General features: G+C 42.2%; 1 protein-coding gene across 1 annotated transcript in view; it reads left to right on the top strand.

Moving 5' to 3' along the window:
* The window catches only part of BAZ2B (bromodomain adjacent to zinc finger domain 2B), a 426,898-nt gene that overhangs the window by 103,626 nt on the left and 304,802 nt on the right, over positions 1 to 18,470 (top strand).

The raw sequence follows: 18,470 nt of genomic DNA on the forward strand, positions 1-18,470 counted from the left end.
AGTCAGACGGAGCCTACACACGGTCGGAATTTCCGACCAAAAGCTCACATCGAACCTTTCTTGTCGGAAATTCCGATTGTGTGTACGTGGCATAACAGTTTTATCTATAAAGCTTTTGTAAATTAGATCAGAGTAACTTGTGTCATAGTCACTTTGGCCCGGATTCAGAAAGCACTTACGCCGACGTATCTTTATATACGCCGCGTAAGTGCTCAGATGCGCCGTCGTATCTCTGTGCCTGATTCTTGAAATAAGATACGCCTGAATTTTGGCTCCATCCGACCGACGTAAGTCTCCTACGCCGTCGTATCTTGGGCGCATATTTACACTGGTCGCAAGGGGCGCTTCCATTGTTTTACGCGTCGAATATGTAAATGAGCGAGATACGCCGATTCACGAACGAACTTACACCCGTCACAGTAATCTATGCCGTTTACGTAAGGCGTACGTCCGGCGTAAAGTTAAGCCACATAAAGCAGGTGTAAGCCATGTTAGGGTATGGACGACGGAACAGCCGTCGTATTTTACGTCGTTTACGTAAGTCGTACGTGAATGGGGCTGGGCATAGGTTACGTTCACGTTACGATTCTGAGCATGCGCCGTTCGTTCGGCCCTTCATTTACATGGGGTCACGCTTCATTTTAATAGATCACGCCCACTACCTTCCTACTTTGAATTAGGCGGGCTTACACCGGCCAATTTACGTTACGCCGGCGCAACAAAGGGAGCAAGTGCTTTGTGAATACTGTTCTTGCCTCTCTATGTTACGTCGGCGTAGCGCATATGAGATGCGCTACGCCGCTCTAAAGATGCGCCGATCTACGTGAATCCGGGCCGTTGTCTGTAAAAGTATTTCCCCTTTTACATCAATTACTTCCACCCGCCCTAAATAGTGTTAAAAAAAATAGTGCCCTGTTATACGAATATTGAAGACACATGTACTGTGCATCCACTGATGCTGACAAATGTATGCCTGGCTTAGGCAAGGGGCCCATCCTAATAATAGGGAGACTGATTGCTTATTGCTCTCAAATTACTCTCAAGATCTTATAGGCAGCTGCAGAGTTAAAATAATTTTATGTGCAGAAAAAGAAATTCAAAGGCGTGCATCTTCTATAGAAAGCGCACACTGTGTACATAACGTGTATAGATGTAGAGGACAGACACAAGAGCTCTTAAGCAAAGACCAGTTTCTCGATCTTACACTCCATATCTAAGAATGTTTTGCACATTTTCTTGTGATGGCATTGTAATGTCAGAGAAAGGATATGTACGTTTTCTATGCATTGAGAGGCTTTGAAGAGAATACTCAGAACTCACCTAAACCCTATGACAGGCATAAGTTGTTCAGAGCTTCTCTGATGTTGTTAAAGTTATAAAGGAGTTTTTTTAATAATAAATATGTTATACTTAGCCATTGGCTGAGAGCGCTGATCGGGAGTCGGTCAGCTGCTGGTTTTGCAGTATGCCAGTCTGATAGAAGTCGGCCAAACGCCCAGCTTCTGTTGGACCTACTGCCATACACATGGGCTGAATGTCAGCAGATTTCTATTGAACTGGCGGATGTCGCCCGGCATTCTGCCCATGTGTATGGGGCTTAAAGTGGTACGAATGGTTTACCTAAAAAAAAAAAGATATCAAACATGTCATACTTAACTGCACTGTACATAGAGTGGCCCCTATCCTCCTGTTCTGGGGTCCCACGGCGGCTCTTGTGGCTCCTCCCCGCAATAGCTTACCCCCTCTGGGAAGCTCTCTCCCGAGGGGGTTACCTTGCGTACATAGCTGTACATACTCGGATTGGCTTTGAGAGTCAGAGCGGCGTGGGCTGATGATGTTACAGCCTCTGCCACTCCAAGCAGGCGTTGTATTCATTAATAGAATACATCGCTCGCCATGATTGGCTCCAGCAAGAATGAAGAAGAATATGGCTCCTCGGAAGGGGGGGTCGTCTTATACAGCGAGTACAGGCAAAAAATCTTAAAAAAAAAACTGTAAAATTAGGGGGTCGTCTTATACGCCCGGTCGCCTTATACCCTGGCAAATACGGTATGTAGTATATACACACATTCATGTGTGTTTGAGATTTGGGGTGTACACCCTAATGCAATAGGCTGCGCTCACCTATGAGCAAAATATATGCATAAAACAAATTTGCTGTGCGCCGCTAACGTTTTTGGGTTTGAAGAAAAGGTGGCAACCCTAACAACACCCTGCTGGCCCCTCCCTCCAGCCATGACCCGCCTGCATTCCATCGAGATGTGCAGAGACCCAGCGAGCTAGAAGTACACTGGGTCTAAAATAAGGTCTATATTGAAAAAATTATTACTTTTTTTTTTCTTTAGTATGTTAATAAAGAGCACATGGGCGGGTGTCTTTAGGGGGCTGACGTTTTCCCAGTTTCATTTTTTTTTTTTTTGAACTGTCAGCTGACAAATCCTCATTCATTCATGTCTGACTTTGATTTATACATAGCTATTAGAGTATAATTCTCACCTTGACCTTGGAAGACATGCGAAATTGGTAATTACTGTAGGAGAATGCAGTGATTGTATATTTATTTAAAATTGCAGCACTACACATTATTGAACTGAGAAGGGAGCGATATTCAGACTAAATAATTACAAGCTTTCAGCTAAATATTCTTAGCATGGTCCTTTATAAAGCAGATATTTCATTAGAAAGCTAAAATTATTTCCACAGTGGTGATCAAACTTGGCATGCATGTTTATCGTCTGCTTGTAAATAATGTGGAAAAGGAACGGTCGTGCTCTAATGTGCGAGTCAATATGAACCAGAAATAGAATAAAAGCTTTGCTTATTGTTATATACGGTGTGTGTGCTCTGCTGTCACTCATGGGGGGAGGGGGGCACAATCACAGAGCTTTTCAGGGTGTCAGACTCTGGGCTGTGTACCACCTCACCCCCGCCATAGCTAGGAAAGGAGGTAAAAGTGTTAATTGCTTATACTTGGTGACTTAAATTGCTTGTAATTTTATAGCAAACTCATGCCTTCCCATTAGCCGTATTTCTCAATAGGCACAGCGGGTGGTGCTTAATTGGTACAGGAGGAATGGCTTGTATGGAAACTGGCAGGACAGAGATCTGAAAACTAACATTGCTGACTGATTGTTTTTTAAAGGTACAGGCTCTGAAACTGTCATCCTGATCCTTACTAAAAGGGGTTGTAAAGGAAAACATTTTTTTCATAATAAGCATCCTTTACCTGCAGACATTCCTCTTTTCACTTCCTCATTGTTCGTTTTTGGTCAGAAGTTGCTCTATTTCTTCTCTGTTCTGTTCACTTCCTGCTTGTCTGATTTTACTGACCACCGTGATGGGAGGCTTTACTGCTGTGGTCAGTAACGTGCTCACCCCCTCCTGGGAACTACATCTGTGTGGCAGGACGCTCTCTACATGTTAGAGACTTCAAGGAGGTGTGAATTACTGAGCGTGCCGCAATGCATACTGGGAAATGTAGTTCTTATACGAATGAGCGCCGCAAACCAGGAAGTGAATGAGAGAACAGAAACTAGAATGCCGGAGGTGATATAGATGAAGGGATTTAATAGGTATTTACTCGTTTTTAAACAGAATCATTACACTATTCTGTCTGTCTACCTTGCAGACATTGGGCCAGATTCACAGAGCGAGTATGCACGTCGTATCTTTAGTTTGAATCCTCAAACCAAGATACGACGGCATCTGGGTTCGATCCGACAGGCGTACGGCTTCGTAGGTGCAATACTTCGGCGCCCGCTGGGTGGAGTTTGCGTTGTTTACCACGTCGGGTATGCAAATTAGCTTTTTCCGTAGATCCACGAAGGTACGCGCGGCCGTCACATTCTCTTACGTCGTCGCTAGTCGACGTATAGTTAAAGCTGGTATTTTGCGGCGTATAGATAGACTTGCCATGTTAAGTATGGCCGTCGTTCCCGCGTAAAACATTTTTTTTTTGTTTTTTTGCGTAAGTCGTCCGTGAATAGGGATGGACGTAACTCACGTCTAAGTTTAAAAAATGACGTTGTTGCGACGTCATTTCGCGCAAAGCACGGCGGGAAATTTCAAAACGGAGCATGCGCAGTTCAATCGGCGCTGGAACGCGCTTCATTTAAATGAATCACGCCCCCCCCCCTTTCTTGTGAAAAAAAAAAAAGAATCACGTCCCCTAATCGCCGATTTGAATTCCGCCGCCAGAAATACACTACGCCGCCGTAACTTACGGCACGAAATCGCTGAGGATTCGAAATTCCGCCAGGTAAGGTACGGCGGCGTAGCGTATCACTGATACGCGGCGCAAGTGTAAATGTCTGTGAATCTGACCCATTAATTTTAGGCAAAATTTTTTTTTCCTTTACAACTCCTTTAAGTCGGGGTGTACACCGTTGTGCTGCAGCAATGGGTGCATTAGTGCCTTGCGGTGCCATTTACTCCAAAAGTATAACTAAAGGCAAAACTTGTATTTATTTTTTCCGGATGGAGTGGAGAGGGATTAGAACACCTGCCAGGTTTTTATTGTTGTCTGTGTCCCCCTCAATATTTCTGTTTATTGCTATTGCTGCATAGCTCCCAACTGTCCCTGATTTCGAGGGACTGTCCCTGATTCAGAGCAATGTCCTTCTGTCCCTCTTTCCTCCTCACTTGTCCCTCATTTTGGTCTGATCTACCGTATATAGATGTATATAAAATGCACTTTTTATCTTTCAAAAAGTGTTTCCCAGAGCGAAACCTTTCATCTGATTTCTAAATTGCTGCATTTGTAAATTCCAATAGCCAATATAAAGGAATAGTAGTAAAAAAAAACACTTGTGAGTTTAACCAATCTTGTTTTTTGTTCAATTCTCCTTTAAGGGGGCGTAGCAGGGGGTGTGTCCTATTCCTGCATACTTTTTGCTGATAGGTGTCCCTCATTTTCATCTCAAAAAGTTGGGAGGTATGTTGCTGAGAGTGAAAGAAAATACCAATTTCTGGATGTCACCAGAGCAGGAATAGAGGGGCAATCTTTCAATAGGTGACCCTGATGACAACCAGGGATTTCCTCACTTTGGAGAGATTTCCTCTCACTTCCTGTTTTTGTTATGGGGACAGGAAGTGAAGGGAAATTTCCTTCACTTCCTGTCCCCATAACAGGGCCGTCTTAATAGCATCATGGGCCCCTGGGCAAAGTAATGCTCTGGGGCCCCTACAATGGAGATGGAGTATCCTTCCGGGCATTCCAAGCCTTTCGGTGCAAACAGTGCTGGACAGCTGGGCTCACCATGACACCATCCACAATGCTACTGGGCTCTTAGTGCTGCAGACTCAGCAGCTCCCACTCCAGCTCCTACCCCGCAGCCTTCGAGTCCCGAGCACTCAAGCTGCATGGGGTGGGGTCAGAGCATCACTGGCGCTTCGGCCCTGCCCCTCCCTGCTGGCTGTGAAATAATAGGTATCGTTCAGCACAGCATGGGGCACCATTGCCAGCCTGCCTCCCCTGTGTATCCATCGCTCTCAGTGCCATTATGGGACCTCCAATTTTGGGGGAGCGCGGGCTCAAGGACCAGCTATTTTGGGGAAAGTGCAGGGCCCCCCCCATGCAGCTGGGGCCCCTGGGCAGTGCCCAGGTGTGCCCTCTCATTAAGACAGCCCTGCAAGTGGGTGTAACATGTCACTAAATCACCTGCTTTCTCCCCGACCCGATTCACCATTGTGATAGCATAACCGTGAGGATGGGGTTCTGTGAATGGATGAACTACAACTAACATCATCCTTTGCAAGACATGGCTTGTAGTTCTCAATGAAGTGCAAGGGTGCTGATGAGCGCTTTCGTAGTCCATTGATCTTCCTAGATTTCAGTAACTGCCTGCCTGTATCAAAGGTATGGACAGACAGCTCTACTGACAGTCTGCAGAAGCCTGACATGGCACCTGCGATTTGCTGATCGTGTGTGCAATGCTTTCAAGGCGCCTAAGAAAAAAATTTAAATATCGATTTTTTTTGTGCTGAAAATGCCCCCCTCGGCTTATACTCAAGTCACCTTTTTGCACCTGATCTCCCGGACTTTGGGGAACCCGGTACCGGTCGGCTGTAGGTCCCCCTGGACCCCAAACACACACACATGTAGCCAAAGCAAAGTTTGTTGTCCGGGGGACCTACAACCGGGGAGTACCGATTTTTCAAAGCCAGGCACCCCTTCCATAGACTCTCCGGTGACTTTGGGGACCTGGTTCCGGCCGGTCGTAGGTCCCCTGGACCCAAAACTTGGCACATGCAGCCCCATTTCTCCTTTATAAGTGTGCAAAGTTTGTTGTCTGGGGGACCTACGGCTGGGGAGCACCAATTTTTCATACCCGGGCAGCCTTTCCATAAACTCCCATGTTAAACGTCAGTCTAGTCATGGACACAGTGAGGCATGGGCACAGTGAGGCATGGACACAGTGAGGCATGCACATGGACACAGTGAGGCATGGACACAATGAGGCATTGACACAGTGAAGCATGCACATGGACACAGTGGGGCACAGTGAGGCATGCAGATGGACACCCTAGGCTTATACTCGAGTCAGTACATTTTCCCATTTTTTTGTGGTAAAATTAGGTGCCTCGGCTTATATTGGGTCGGCTCATACTCATATACGGTAAATGCACTTTTTCTTTACCTGCAAAAAGATTTTTTTAAGAGTGAACTTAGCCTTTAACACAGATGTGTTAACAGATCGCAACAGTGTGAATCCAGCCTTACTATTTAGCAAGTAAATGATCTGGAAAAAAAAAGATTGCGTATCATTTGCACAGATACACTCAGTTACAAGTCAAAATAAATAAGGATCAGGATGACAGCTCTGAATGATGGACCTTGTAAGTCAGCAGTGGCAGTACTTATATTTTTTGAAAGATTTATTTTAACTTTAAAGCTCCAAAAGCTTTAATGCTCCAAAATGAGAGAAAATTAAACCAAATAATAAACTATATTTATAGTCCTTAAAAACGGAGGATGTCTACCTAGTAAAGATACACTTTAAGGCTTCACTTCCACTGACGTTTTTACAGCCACTTTTCTGAGCGTTTTTTACAGCTTAAAAACGCCTGTCCATGTTATTCTATGGCATCATGCCCACATAGGCGTTTTTGAGCTGCAGATGGCATAGGCGTTTTTGAGCTGTAAAAAAAACACAGGACCAGGGCGTTCTGAAGCTCCAGAGTAGAGCTGTAAAAACGCCAGACGTAAAAAATGCTCAAAAACGCGCGAAAACGCTCAAAAACGCTACCGCTGCGTTTTTGAGCTCCAGCTCAAAAAAAAAAAAACATTTTTTCAAAAAATAAATAAATAAATAAACATGGACAGGCGTTTTTAAGCTGTAAAAAAGGCTAAAGAAAGTGGCTGTAAAAACGTCCATGGAAATGAAGCCTAAATGTTAAAAAGCCATTCCACACAACACATAAAACTACTTAGCACCTGCTAATACTGTCAGGCAAACACTTCAACTATGCTAAAGCCTGCAGAATCCTGAATCTGTCTTGTCAGGTTTTCTGTTTGTGAGAAACAGCTACAAGCCTATTATGGGTGTGTTTGGGAATTCAAATTGCTAAGCAAAAGCAGTGGTCTCCAAACTGCGGCCTGGGGGCCGGATGTGGACCATTGTTTGCTTTTATTAGGCCCTTGGTGCACTATTTCATTCACTGACACCAACGAAGGAGCACAATTCTTCCTAATGACACCAACAATGAGACACAGTTCCTCCCAATGAAAAAAACAATGGAGCACAATTCCTCTCACAGACACCAACAATGGGTCACCATTCCATCCACTGACACCAACGATGGGGCATAATTCCTCCTACAGACCCCAACAGAGGGGCGCAATTGGTCCCAATGACACCAACGATGGGACACAATTCCTACCACTGACACCAAAGATGGAGCATTGGTTGCTCCAACTTATGCTGGGAAATTTCTACTCCAACTGGGCGCAGTCCGGCCCCCCTAAAGTCTAAAGGACAGTAAACTGGCCCTTTGTTTGAGCAAAAGGGGTCCCGGATCTTCCAATTGCTAACGGAAGGGGGTAAGGTAGCTTGGTGCACTAGTCTAATGTCTGGGTGACTGCAGCCCCGAGTAAGTAGCCAGGGCTCAATCTTGGCATTTCAAGATATAATTTTTAATTTTAACCAGAGCATCACCCAATAAGTTTATAATTAACCACGTTACCACCGGACCAATTTTGGCACTTCTCTCCTTCATGTAAAAATATAAATTTTTTTGCTAGAAAATGAATCAGAACCCCGAAACATTATATATTTTTTTTAGCAGACACCCTAGGGAATAAAATGGCGGTCATTGCAACTTTTTTTCTCGCACGGTATTTGCGCAATCATTTTTCAAACGCCTTTTTTTGGGGAACAAAACTGTTTCATGAATTAAAAAATAACAAAACAGTTCAGTTAGCCCAATTTTTTTGTATAATGTGAAAGATGATGTTACGCCGAGTAAATAGATACCTAACATTTCACGCTCTAAGGCACGCAACGATACCTCACATGTGGGGTTTGAACGGCATTGACATATGTGGGCATGACCTGCATGCGTGTTCGCTTCTGCACTTTTACTTAATTTTTTTTTTTTTTTTTTTTTTTTTCATTTTTTTTTTATCACTTTTATTCCTATTACAAGGAATGTAAACATCCCTTGTAATAGGAATCAGTGTGACAGGTCCTCTTTATGGAGAGATGTGGGGTCAATAAGACCCCACATCTCTCCTCCAGGCCTACAAGCATTAAATCAGTGGAAAAAAAATCACCGATCACATGCCGACAGCCGCGTGTGCGGCTTTGTTTACTTACGGGTACCGGGCGTGACGTCATAACATTGCGCCCGGGCCTCCAACGGTCATAGAGATGACTTGTGGCCATCTGGTCACCAGTCATCTCTATGCTTTCCAGCAGCACCGACCCATTCGCTCTCCGGGCCCCCGATGGCACGGGAGAGCCCGGAGAAACACCGGATGGTGGCAGGAGGGGGGACGTCCCCTCCCGCTGCCTATAAGAACGATCAAGCGGCAGAACCACCGCTTTGATCATTCTTATCGTGCACAGAATCAGCGGCTGAAGACGGCGATATCTGAATAATGCCTGTAGCTGTAGGCATCATTCAGATATCACCGCGCAAAGCCGAGGACGTCCCAGTAGTTGTGACATCACCAATGTGCTGTACATAGTCTGTGCATACAGGAGAGCTATGGGAGGACCCATCAGGCTCCAGTCACTTCAAACTGCTGGCAGAAAACTACAGGAGGGGGCGGATACAAGACCAGTCATCCTGTACTTTTAGAGAGAGCAGCAGTGACCGGTCTTTAGTACAGAAATTCACAAATTATGGGTCACCTATACACTTACTTTCTCCACATCAATGCCTTACTTAGTGGTGAAATAAGTATCAGGATGACAGTCTTGATTTTTGTACCTTATAAAGAGTTGGCAGTAGCATCTCCCTTTTTTTCTGTTACAATTGTTTGCAATTCTTAGAATATATATAGTATATACTGTGTATGTATATACTGTGCATATAGATGCCTGTAATAAATATGTAACATTTGCTATGTTTGCTTTGCATTTTATATCTTGTTACTGCCCTTTTTATTTTCACACATTTGAGCACTGTGTTTATCATTCCTGTACTGCTATCCAATGGGTTAAGAATTTTTTTTTTTTTTTTCTGCTTGCAAGATTTCAGTAATCGGTGTCAAAGCAAATGACTTTATTTTGCATCCTGCCTGCACAAACATATATACATAAATTGCGATTTTAATTAGCACAGCTAATTACTTGTGACTATCAGGCCAGCTCATAGATCAGCCGTCAAGGGCGTGAGAGGAGGACGGAATTCATGGTGACATCAGTTAGACAGCTTTTGCTGGCGAGTAAATCGTTTATCAAGCTTACTGTACAGATGGCGAACCGAGGGGCTTAGATGCAAAAAGAATTTCCTTTTGTCTGTTATAACATTAATAAGATCCCGAAATCTCATGTACTGTTCGAAATGAATTGCTGCTCCCCAGCTACATTTACATAAATATAGATCCTACAATTTATGCATAGGCGATTATAATTGAAATGCATTAGGTCTGTTTGTATCTATATGTAGTATATGTAATTGCCAGCTGTCCTTGGTTTCCAGGGACACTCTACATTTTTAATATTTTGTTTTCTTTTGAAAAATGATATCTATAATCTATTGGTCAGAGATTTCATAAAATATTATTTTTGCTCTAACTAAAACCAATTTTGATCAACAAACAGATAATTAGATAGATAGATAGATAGATAGATAGACAGACAGACAGACAGGCAGGCAGGCAGGCAGATAGATAGATAGATAGATAGATAGATATATAGATAGATAGATAGATAGATAGATAGATAGATAGATAGATAGATAGATAGATAGATAGATAGATAGATAGATAGACAGACAGACAGACATAAAGAAAAAAGAGATAGATGATAGAATACGTCATTAGTAATATTTATTTATTAACAATAATATTTTTTTTGTAAATAAATTCAGTTTTTAGATAGATAGATCGATAGAATACATCATTGGTTAAATAAAACATTTAAAATGATTAAATAAATACATTATTATTATTATTATTATTATTATAAAAATAATGTTTCTGTAAATAAATTCAGTTCTTAGATAGATAGATAGATATATAGATAGATAGATAGATAGATAGATAGATAGATAGCTATAGATAGATATAATACATCTTTAGTTAAATAAAACATTTACAATTAATAAATACATTATTATTAGTAGTAGTATTAATAATATAAATACTAATAATAATTATTGCTATTTTTCATTAAATAAATTCAGTTTTTAGATAATAGAATACATCATTAGTCAAAGAAAACATTTTAAATTATTAAATTAATAATAATAATAATAATAATAATAATAAATGCAATTTTTCTGTAAATAAATTCAATTTATAGATAGATAGATAGATAGATAGATAGATAGATAGATAGATAGATAGATAGATAGATAGATAGATAGATAGACAGACAGACAGAAAGAAAAAAGAGATAGATCATAGAATACGTCATTAGTAATATTTATTTATTAATAATAATATTTTTTTTGTAAATAAATTCAGTTTTTAGATAGATAGATAGATAGATAGATAGATAGATAGATAGAATACATCATTATTCAAAGAAAACATTTTAAATTATTAAATTAATTATAATAATAATAATAATAATAATAATAATAATAATAATAATAATAATAATTGCAATTTTTCTGTAAATACATTCAGTAGATAGATAGATAGATAGATAGATAGATAGATAGATAGATAGATAGATAGATAGATAGACAGACAGAAAGAAAAAAAAGATAGATGATAGAATACGTCATTAGTAATATTTATTTATTAATAATAATATTTTTTTTGTAAATAAATTCATTTTTTTTAGATAGATAAAATACATCATTGGTTAAATAAAACATTTAAATGATTAAATAAATTATTATTATTATTATTATTATTATTATTATTATTATTATTATTATTATAATACAAATATTTTTTCTGTAAATAAATTCAGTTCATAGATAGATAGATAGATAGATAGATAGATAGATAGATAGATAGATAGAATACATCATTAGTTAAATAAAATATTTAAAATGAATAAATACATTATTATTAGTAGTAGTATTATTATTATAAATACTATTAATAATTATTGCTATTTTTCGGTAAATAAATTCAGTTTTTAGATAGATAGATAGATAGATAGATAGGTAGATAGATAGATAGATAGATAGATAGATAGATAGATAGATAGATAGATAGATAGATAGATAGATAGATAGATAATAGAATACATCATTAGTCAAAGAAAACATTTTAAATTATTAAATTAATTATAATAATAATAATTGCAATTTTTCTGTAAATAAATTCAGTTTATAGATACTGTAGATATATAGATAGATAGTTAGAGAAATAGATACTAGTAGATAGCTAGATATAGAAATATAGAATACATTACTGGTTAAAGATTTTTGCCATAATAATAAACCACAATTATTATTAATATCATTATTAGCGGTAGTAGCATTAATAATAATACATGTTTTTTTTTTTTTTTTAATTCATAAATAAATAGAATACATTATTACTCAAATAAACACTTTTCCCATAATGAAACATAATGACTTCAGTTTGTGTATTTTTGTTACTATAGCAAAGTTTAATTGCTCATTTGCTCTACGCTAACAGATCTGCAGCTGCACAAATGCACAAAACACCATATGTACTGTATTATCTATTTGTTATTTGCGCGTTTGCTTTTTTTGAACATATTTTTTTATAGAAATGTTTTGCAGTTGTTTCCTGTTTTTAGGACAAGCTGCTGAAAAACATATTTTATATGTACTTTTCAGAGCTGTGGTTGCGATGTAAACATTTATTTGGTGAAAGTCTATTTATGTGTGTATTTATATCATAGCTGTGTAATGATTACATGGCACGTATGCCTGGTAATCTCTTTAGTGTGGAAGCTGATCTAAAGCCTTGACGTAGTTTGTTTACTGGAAAGTCTTAAAGAGCAACTCCGGGCATTGGAGTAAAGTCAGTCATCGATGTTCTGATTCAGTATAAGAAAGGAGCTCAAGTCACAAACTCCTGACTGTGATTCTCAAAGTGCAGTGTTCAGTAGGACTGAGGAACTACTGGTGTAGTTGGAGGTCAGCTACCAGCAGGGATAGAAGAGATGGCTAAGCATGCATAGCAGGGGACGAGAGTGCTGTGGGAAAGTGACACTGGGCAACACAGTAGCTTAGTGGTTAGCATTGGGTCCTCAGTTTGGGTTCTGCTCTGGACACTACCTGAATGGAGTTCGCATACTCTATCTGTGTTTGCATGAGTTTCCTCCAGGTGCTCTGGTTTTCTCCCACGCTTGAAAATCACGTTGGTAGGTTCATTGGCTCCTCTCAAAAAATGGACCCTAGTAAACTGGCCCTAGCAGGGGCGGAACTACCGCCATAGCGACCCATGCAGGCGCTATGGGGCTCGCAGCCAAGTGGGGCCTAGTGAGGATGAGGAATGTAAGTTTCAGTGGCGGTGCATCCATAAAGGGTACAGGCGCAGGGCATGAATTTATCTATGGTCGATGCTGACACCTCCTATTCAGGTGTCCGGCCCCTTTTCGGGCGCCTGAATCACAACGATAAGCTCTAATATGCCCCCAAAAATGTGAACAGCGGGCGCCACTCAGCTGTGCGTTAGCAAATCGAAGGAATTTGCTAACACTGAATCCGCCTCTCAGCCAATCAGGTTGCCGCGTCTGTTACCGGTCACCTGATTGGCAGGAACATCGGGTGCTGTGATTAGACGCCTTAGAGAGGACGGAAGAAGATGGAGGATGTGCAGGAGACCGACACTCTGAGAGACAGGTAAGTGACGGGCAGCATCTGATGGGGCACAGTCGCGGCAATTGATGGGAACACTGGCAGCATCTGATGGGGCACAGTAGCGGCAATTGATGGGCACACTGGCAGCATCTGATGGGTCACAGTAGCGGCAATTGCTCAGTTGCTCTCCATTTTTAGGTATTTTTAGGCACTGCTGAATTTGTAGAGGCCGACCCGTGGAGTTCCACTCAAAAGTGGAAGCTCCGCTTATCTGCCTCCTTCCCCCCTCCGGTGTCACATTTGGCACCTTTTGGAGGGAAGAGGGGAGCGGGTACCTGTGTTTGACAGGTACCTGTCCCCACTTCCAGGAGACTGTGCCGCAGACCTCGCCGCAGGAAGTTCAGCCTCCCTCCTCTTTCCCTCTTCGCCGGGCCATTCAGAAAGTGCAGCGCGCTTGGCACATGCGCAGTAGGGAACCAGCAGTGAAGTAGAAAGGCTTCACTGCCGCTTTCCCTTACAAGGAAGGGTGGCAGCAGCACCTGAGAGCCAATTGAAAAATCCCTGGACAGGTAAGTGTCCTAATATTAAAAGTCAGTAGCTACAGTATTTGAAAGGGGGGCTGGAGCTCCGCCTTAAAGCGTAACTAAACCCACCAATTTAATGGGTAAAAAACAGGTTTATTCCCAGAACGCTAACTGTCAGATTTGCTTGTGCTTTCCACCAAATTGTCCAACCATCAAATGGCTGATGTCATAACTGATCACACGTGCAACATCATGGCAGGTGAAAATCAAAGTGAGGCCAAGATGGCAGCTTCCTTGGCTGAAAAGAACAGGGGGGATTAGTTCCGCTTTAAAGCAGAATTAGGCCCACCTATCCTTTGCAGCCAAGGAAGCTGCTTCTGTTTGATCTGTAAGTGCCATGGTGCTGCACATGTGATCAGCTATGACACCAACCATTTGATGGTTTGACAGTTTGGTTGAGGACATAATCAAATGTGACAGCATTCCTGGCATTCCAGGAATGTAACTAGTGTTTTAAACTGTTAAATTGATTGGTTTAGTTTAGGGTTGTCCCGATACCACTTTTTTAGGACCGAGTACAAGTACCGATACTTTTTTTCAAGTACTCGCTGATACCGAATACCGATACTTTTTTTAAATGTGTCCCCAAATGCAGCCATGTCCCCACAAATGCAGCCATGTCCCCCACAAATGCAGCCATGTCCCCTACAAATGCAGCCATGTCCCCCACAAATGCAGCCATGTCCCCTACAAATGCAGCCATGTCCCCACAAATGCAGCCATGTCCCCCACAAATGCAGCCATGTCCCCTACAAATGCAGCCATGTCCCCCACAAATGCAGCCATGTCCCCCACAGATGCAGCCATGTCCCCCACATATGCAGCCATGTCCCCACATATGCAGCCACGTCCCCACATATGCAGCCATGTCCCCACATATGCAGCCATGTCCCCCATATATGCAGCCATGTCCCCCACATATGCAACCATGTCCCCCCACATATGCAGCCATGTCCCCCCACATATGCAGCCATGTCTCCCCATACCTAGATGCCGCCGCCTAGTTAATCAGCATGCGGGGAACATTACAGCTTTCATTTTAATAGCTGTCTGTTCCCCGCCGCGCCGCGTATAGACACTCCCCCTTACTCGGGATTGGACAGGTGATCTGCACTTTGATAGACAGATCACCCGTCCAATCCCGAGCAAGGGGGAGTGTCTATACGTGGCGCGGCGGGGAACAGACAGCTATTCAAATGAAAGCTGTAATGTTCCCTGCACGCTGAATAACTAGGCGGCGGCGGCGTTGCGGTATGCGGCGGCATTGCGGCGATGATGGCGGGGGGGGTAGTATTGGATCTGGCATCGGGGGCATTTGCGGGAGTACGAGTACTCCCGCAAATGCTCAGTTTTGGTCCCGATATCGATACTGGTATCGGGACAACCCTAGTTTTGTTCCACTTTATGATTTACTGCTGTTCAGGGGCTCTGGGCAGAAAAATGGTGGCATTCAGCAAGAAGAAGCAGGAACAATGCTGGAGGCAATTTACAGCACACACTAATTTTGGTAGCATAATTATTAATATGTATTATTTTTTATCAAGCTGTTATGGGTAAAGTTCTGCTTTAAGGAAGGTAGCCTACGACTGCACGTGCGACCACATCTGTATACATATTTTTAAAATGCCTTTCTGTCATTGAGAAAGTAAAGCAACTCCGTAGTTATTGAATAGTTTAGTGAGAAAAGTCAATCACCAAGAAAAGTTTGTATAGAGGTGGGTCTAGCAAGCACCATCTATCCTGGTAATTTCATCAAGGTGATAGCACAACATCTGGATCTTTTACATTCTAGAAGACTATATGGATGGGGGGTAGTATTCCCAAAACACCGGAAGCAAGACAACTTCAAACATTAGTGTGACGTGATAAACTACAGCAAGTCTTGGATGAAAACCAGAATTCTTTCTCTTCTTAGATCCATCTGTAGGCTTAATTTGCACTTCTGGTTAGAGCTCACTTGTAATACTGCAGATTGTTATAGAATCTTTTTTAAAACAACATTTGCAAAATCCCTACTTTGCATGTTACAGGAGATGTGGCATTTTATAAATCAATAACAATTATTATGCTAATTCTAATATTTTGGTTTTAGGCCACTCATGAATTCTGTGACTTTTTGAAAATGACTGGAAAGATTTTAGTATTGCCTGCAATGTTGTTTGTGAATAGTCCATTAAAAAATAAAATAACAAAATCAGCTTTGCTGCAATATAAATCTTTACTCCAGAGATTTCTCCCACAGTACCCTTTTTATGCCACTAGATGTCCTCATTCTGATTGCCAGTATCCTTTAACCCACTTACCATGTTCTGGACCTTCCCCGCCTGTGACTGGACTGAACCTCCGCTTCCTCTGGATCCCATGCAGCCCCTTCTCCCCTCTCTTCTCTGGTGGTCTAAGGCAGTGTTTCTCAACTCCAGTCCTCAAGGCGCCCCAACAGGTCATGTTTTCAGGATTTCCATTATTTTGCACAGGTGACTTGATCAGTTTCACTGCCTTAGTAATCACCACAGCCAATTCATCTCAGGGAAATCCTGAAAACATGACCTGTTGGGGCGCCTTGAGGACTGGAGTTGAGAAACACTGGTCTAAGGTCCTCTGACATCATCAAGACTGATGCAGGACACATATCCCTCCACCAGACGCCAGGACACCAAAGAACAGTCCACTACCAAGGCATAGTAGAGCAGAGGATAAAATAAGTTAAAATAATTTTCCCGTCCCCCCAGATAGAAATGGTTGTAAAGGCTTAAAATGATTGTAAAGTCTTGTGTGTGTGTGTGTGTGTGTTTTTTTAATAACAAGCATGTTATACTTACCTGATGTGTGCAGTTGGTGTTGCACAGAGCAGCCCAGATCCTCCTTTTCTAGGGTCCCTCTTTGCTGCTCCTGGCCCCTCCCTTCTGTTGAGTGCCCCTAGAGTAAAGCAGCTTGCTATGGGGGCACCCGAGCTGAGCTGCAGCTCTGTGTGGCTAATCAGACAAGGAGCTGCCATTCGGCCCCACCCCCTCTCTCTTCTGATTGGATAACTGATTTTGATTATTATTATTATTATTAATAATAATAATAATAAACAATGCTTATAAATGCAGTCTTACCCATGGGCCTCGATGCATATGATCATAGTAAGCAGGGAGATTCTGATGTTCTTAATCTAGCTCCTTTACTGGCCAGGATGCAGTGAATGACTTGCATAGCGCTACACATGCAAACTGAATCGCCTCAAGGCGCTTTTTGCAGCCAGTGTCTTGCTGGCAGGTGCAGTCATTGGGTCAATTTGGACAAATCCAATTAACCTACCAGCAAGTCGTTGATTGGCAGTAGCAGGAGCCAATGGCTCTGCTGCTGTGTCTCAGCCAATCAGAAGGGAGAGTCCCGGACAGCCGAGGGACTCATGGACATCGCTGGGTCAAGATGGGGCTTGGGTAAGTATTAGGAGGGTGCTGGGGTGGCTGCTACACACAGAAGGCGTTTTATCTTAATGCATAGAATGCATTAAGATAAAAATAAAACTTCTGCCTTTACGACTAAAAGAAAAAACATGTTATACTTACCTGCTCTCCCTGACGTTATCCACTATCCCTGTCAGACGGGTGACCTGTCCCTACACTATACACATATAAAATGCGCGCCCAGTCTGGGAGCCATTGTCTTAAATAGGCTCGGCTCGACCAAAGATGGCTGCTAGAGACACATGGGATGGCAACATCCAATATATAGCTACCCCAGTGACCCTGAAAACCATAGAGGCAGAGGCGCAGCTTGAAGCTTGTGGGCCCCGATGCAGAAGTTGACCTGGCCACTGGGCTGTTCTCACCCTGTTCTCCTCTCCATTCAGGAAATGGCTCACAGCTTGTCCCCAGCCAATGAGAACGGAGGGGTGTGGATCGTGGAAGGCAAAGTGGAAGCCCAGTACTGGAGCGTGGCTGTGGCGCCTTTGAGCAGATCGGAGCTGGAGGATATGATAATATGACAGGGAGGCTAGGGGTGGGGTTGCGATTGTGACCCCTGCAGCCCCTTATGCTACGCCCATGCATAGAGGGACCGTCATGTTCCTCTTGACTTCCTCTCTCCCTGCAATTCCGCCACTTGCAGTGGAGAAAGTAGACTGCACATGCCTAAAGGCACATATGAGTAGGACCTTGGGTCCAGCAGAACCACTGCAGCAAGGAAGTAAGAATTTCACAAACATGAAACTAAAAGCTAAAACGTGAGTTTTAAAATGCTGGAGTTTTTCTTGACACTCATTAAAGCGGGAGTTCACCCGAATTTTTTTTTTTAACATTAGATTGAGGCTCATTTTGTCAAGGGGAATCGGGTGTTTTTTTTAAAATAGAAGCAGTACTTACTGTTTTAGAGATAGAACTTCTCCGCCGCTTCCGGGTATGGTCTTCGGGACAGGGCGTTCCTATTTGATTGACAGGCTTCGGGTTTTAAAGTGGAGGTTCACCCAAAAAGTACATTTTTAACATTAGATTG

Source organism: Rana temporaria, chromosome 6, assembly GCF_905171775.1.
Source record: "Rana temporaria chromosome 6, aRanTem1.1, whole genome shotgun sequence".
Classification (NCBI taxonomy): Eukaryota; Metazoa; Chordata; class Amphibia; order Anura; family Ranidae; genus Rana; species Rana temporaria.